The sequence below is a fragment of the Halichoerus grypus genome, chromosome 12 (genome assembly GCF_964656455.1).
Source record: "Halichoerus grypus chromosome 12, mHalGry1.hap1.1, whole genome shotgun sequence".
Taxonomy (NCBI): domain Eukaryota; kingdom Metazoa; phylum Chordata; class Mammalia; order Carnivora; family Phocidae; genus Halichoerus; species Halichoerus grypus.
The window spans coordinates 45817155-45822637 of NC_135723.1; positions in this window are offsets into that span (position 1 = coordinate 45817155).

Sequence of the window (5483 nt, forward strand, 5' to 3'; positions counted from 1 at the left end):
GTATGGAACCAGAAAAGATGCCGAATAGCCAGACGAATGTTGAAAAAGAAAAGCAAAGCTGGCGGCATCACAATTCCAGACTTCAAGCTCTATAACAAAGCTGTCATCATCAAGACAGTATGGTAGTGGCACAAAAACAGACACATAGATCAATGGAACAGAATAGAGAGCCCAGAAATGGACCCTCAACTCTATGGTCAACTAATCTTTGACAAAGCAGGAAAGAATGTCCAATGGAAAAAAGACAGTCTCTTCAACAAATGGTGTTGGGAAAACTGGACAGCCACATGCAGAAGAATGAAACTGGACCATTTCCTTACACCACACACAACAATAGACTCCAAATGGTTGAAAGACCTAAATGTGAGACAGGAGTCCATCAAAATTCTAAAGGAGAACACAGGCAGCAACCTCTTCGACCTCAGCCACAGCAACTTCTTCCTAGAAACATTGCCAAAGGCAAGGGAAGCAAGGGCAAAAATGAAGTATTGGGACTTCATCAAGATAAAAAGATTTTGCACAGCAAAAGAAACAGTCAATAAAACCAAAAGACAACCGACAGAATGGGAGAAGATATTTGCAAATGACATATCAGATAAAGGGCTAGTATCCAAAATCTATAAAGAACTCATCAAACTCAACACCAAAAGAACAAAGAATCCAATCAAGAAATGGGCAGAAGACATGAACAGACATTTTTCCAAAGAAGACATCCAAATGGCCAACAGACACATGAAAAAGTGTTCAATATCGCTTGGCATTGGGGAAATCCAAATCAAAACCTCAATGAGATACCACCTCACACCAGTCAGAATGGCTAAAATTAACAAGTCAGGAAATGACAGATGTTGGTGAGGATGTGGAGAAAGGGGAACCCTCCTCCACTGTTGGTGGGAATGCAAGCTGGTGTAACCACTCTGGAAAACAGTATGGAGGTTCCTCAGAAAGTTGAAAATAGAGCTACCCTACGACCCAGCAATTGCACTACTGGGTATTTACCCCAAAGATACAAATGTAGGGATCCGAAGGGGTACATGCACCCCGAAGTTTATAGCAGCAATGTCCACAATAGCTAAACTGTGGAAAGAGCCAAGATGTCCATAGACAGATGAATGGATAAAGAAGATGTGGCGTGTATATACAATGGAATATTATGCAGCCATCAAAAGGAATGAGATCTTGCCATTTGCAACGACGTGGATAGAACTGGAGGGTGTTATGCTGAGTGAAATAAGTCAATCAGGGAAAGACATGTATCATATGACCTCACTGATATGAGGAATTCTTAATCTCAGGAAACAAACTGAGGGTTGCTGGAGTGGGGGGTGGGGTGGGAGGGATGGGGTGGCTGGGTGATAGACATTGGGGTGGGTATGTGCTATGGTGAGTGCTGTGAATTGTGCAAGACTGTTGAATCACAGATCTGTACCTCTGAAACAAATAATGCAATATATGTTAAGAAAAAAAAAAAGAAGAAGAAGATAGCAGGAGGCAAAGAATGAAGGGGGGGAAATCGGAGGTGGAGACGAACCATGAGAGACGATGGACTCTGAGAAACAAACTGAGGGTTCTAGAGGGGAGGGGGGTGGGAAGATGGGTTAGCCTGGTGATGGGTATTAAAGAGGGCACATTCTGCATGGAGCACTGGGTGTTACGCACAAACAATGAATCATGGAACACTACATCAAAAACTAATGATGTATGGTGATTAACATAACAATAAATTTAAAAAAAAATCTTGTAATAAGATTCCCAGGTTATTTACAAAACTGCTTGCTGTCCTTCAGGGCAATAAAGTCATAACCAGAGAGAAATCATTTGCACTCCTACTGCAACTAAATCTACCAGTTACCATGTACCTTTACAGAGTCCAGGCCTTAGTTAATTATAAATAGTGAATCACACAAAGCTATATTCTCTAGATCAGCACCATCCAATAGAAATAAAATGCCAGCCACATAAGTAATTCAAAAATTTCCAGTAAACACATTGAAAAAAAAGAAAAAAGTAAAAGATATTTTTAATAATAAACTTTATGTAACCTATTATATGAAAACTATTATCAGTTTTACACATAATATAACAAATTATTAATGGGATATTTTACATTCTTTTTTTCTCACTACGTCTTCAAATCTGGTGTCCATTTTATACCTCTAGTACATCTCAGTGCTGACTAGCCATATTGCAAGTTCTCAGTGGCTGCTTATGGCAGGTGGTCACCATATTAGACAGTGTAGTTTTAGATGATTAAATAATCATTGGATGGACTTGTTAAACAGTGCCTCAGGATGATGTTGAAATGTTGTGCTGTACTTCTTTTGCCTTATTTCCAAGTTTTGAGTCGCTATACATAACATTTCCAACCAGGAATTGTAGTCTTTGGCTCCTAGGACATTAAATGATAGCAAATAGAATTTTTCTACAGCATTACCTTATTTAGGATACTAAATGTGTTTTTAAAAGTTATTTGAAAGGCATTTTTATTTATCATATATATCATGATGTTTAAGCTTTTAGCTAAAGATTCTTTACTTTAAATTATAATTGAATTATTCTAACAAAATCTATCACAGCACAGGTAACTAAGATGCATAGAGGGTTACTGGGAGCCAGCTACCCTAAATCTCTTTATATTAGTTACCTAGTTTAATTCTTACAAAAATTCTTTAAGGTATTATTACCATTTTAGAGATGTGGAGGCTAAGAGCATTTACGTAACTTGCTAAAGGCCACACAGCTTCTAAGGAGGAAATGGAAATAAAATCCAGGCTTCTTAACTGCAAAGCCTGAACTATTAACCACTATGTTATACACAGGGATGACTTCAAAATTAATTCATTCTACCCATATCAATTAAATGGCTAAACATTTGTTAAGCAAATTAAAATTAAGGATACGTCATTCTTTCTTTAGACAAGAAAAATGTTTTTCCTGTTTTCCAGGATGAGTAGGAAAAAATCTATACCAAAAAAAAAAAAAGTTTTTGTAATTATAGGAAAATACTATTTCTTTAACCTTTACAAAATCAATTATGTTGTACCCCTGAAATTAATAACACTGTGTTAATTATATGTCAATAAAAATAAATTAAAAATTAAGGGAAAAAAGTTCATATTAAACTTTCTGTAGTGGAATAAAATTCAATGCTTTTGTTCGCTTTCATTCCTACTTCATAGGTTTGGTTTGTAAATTGCTCTTATTTCATAGGAAGAAAGCATAGGGGATTAATTCTGATTGTCATTATCACAGAATACAGTTTGGAAGACATTTTAAATTGAAATGGAAATAGAAAATTGAAATGGAAATAGAAAATTGAAATGGAAATAGAAAATTGAAATAGAAATGGAATTAGGAAAAATGTCCTTGCTTAATGGTTTTTCAAGGCAAAAATCTTCTTGAGGAAATGCAGCCAATGGAAATAAAATGTGGCCTCATAACAGTAGCTTGGCATTTTTTTCTCTTTTCTTATTTTTTCATTCAACTTGTATAAACTAGAAATTAGCACTGTTCTTTGAATACGTGGTAAGAATTACCTGTAAATTCTTACTTGTCGTGTGCTTTCTAAGACAGAAAGCTCCCAACTAGTAATAAAATATATTTAGTGGCCATTGGTTTATTCAAGTCGCTTTTCCATCTTTTACTAATTTTGTCACTTTACATTTTTATTTTATTTGTCCATTTAATTTGGTTTTCTAATGCACTGTTAAATTGTTACTTATAGCATAAGTTGATAAGTTTCAATATGTCTTTTGTACCTTTAGTTATTTCACCTACTTCATTTGTGTTTGGTTTGTTCCCATTTCCCAGATCAATTTTTGTAAACGTATTTCTGGCTAACTGATATTTAGAAAAAAAGGAAAAACAGCTTTGAGTTTGGTAAATCATGTCTTTGTCTCCCAATTCATTTAATGGCATTCTCTTTATTATTCCTTTGTTCCATATTTAATTATTTGTTCATTCTGTTAATCTTTTTCTATGTTCTTTATTTTAAGGCTTATATAATTTATATGTATATATATATATATTTTTTCTAAATAGTGTTTCAAAACCATATATTTATCTCTATTCATTGCTGTATTAGCTCTGAATTATCTCCAAGGATAAGAAGTACACATTCTATAACAGTTCATTATGTTTTCTTAGCTCCTCTTCCTGCATTGGTCTGGTATTTACTTTTTTCAAATACTTGTCCCCTTAAATTTTATATATAGGTAATTCATTTCATTCCAGATTCCTCCTACTGAAGCAAAATACTGTGCTTCTTTTCTAGAGCTGTGACCTACTTTGACTATTTGGTTATTATACTTACTTAGATTTCTCAAAGAGTGAGAAACAAAATATAAAAGTTAAGAACTGAGAAAAGTCTTAAAAATTAAAATCATGTGAAAGGGATACATTCTCCCAGTGGGCAATTGAAGATTATAAATTGACCTACCACCAGTCTCCCCAGATTTTAATGTTAAATCTCATAATTTTCAACTACTTTTTCAAATAATAAAAGGAAATTTTAAAAAGAAAAATCATGTTCAATATGATACTAATTCTGTTAAAAAATCACATATGTATCCATATAAAGATTAAAAAATATAAAAATATTTGAAGTGATGATGTCAGAATGGAATTTTTCTTTATATTTTTATGTAGTTTCTAAATTCCCTTCAATTTATATGCATTATTTTAGCAAGTAGAAAAGAAACAATAAAGGCCAATTAGGTAATGCTAATTAAAACCAATTTAAAAACCATTCCTCTCAAAACAAGCTTGTATCACAGATTATCCCTTGAAGATTATGGTCAAGTGTGTGTGTGTATATATATATATATATATATATATATATATATATATATATGAATTTTAGGAATCAAATTGTGTGTTTTTCTACCTGAGCCTGGCCTGCAAAACTGAGCATCTTTGTGTCTGATAGACATTTATAGATGGAATATTAAACTTTCTCATTTTCAGAAGAAGGGTTGAGCCAGACCAAAAGCTGAAGAAATTCTCTCAGAGCTTTGGAAAAAAAAAAAAAAAATATATATATATATATATATATATATATATATATATATATATATATATATTTTAAAAGAAAAGGGGTGCAAAAATCCTATCTGCCTGAAATAATGCTGTAAAACCTATGATTTCAGGGAAGGGCAAAAATATCTAGAAGAGGAAGCTTAACATGGAAATAGTACCAGCCAAATTGCTTAATACAGATCCATGTGGCAGGAAGTGTCATGGCAAGAAATGGTCTAGCCAGCTGATGCAATTTCTGACCAACCATCAAGCTTTAACAGTCACATCAAATTGCCCTAAGCTGGGATCAGCTATTTGGTTTTCTTTTGGGGGCACTTAGTCATCCGAATAGCAAGATGGGACTGTGGACCAAATAATGTTTAAAGTCTTATCCATCTCTCAGTTTCTAGCTCTGACTTCATTCGAATTTCACTATGAGGAAATTGGCTACCCAATTTACATAAAGC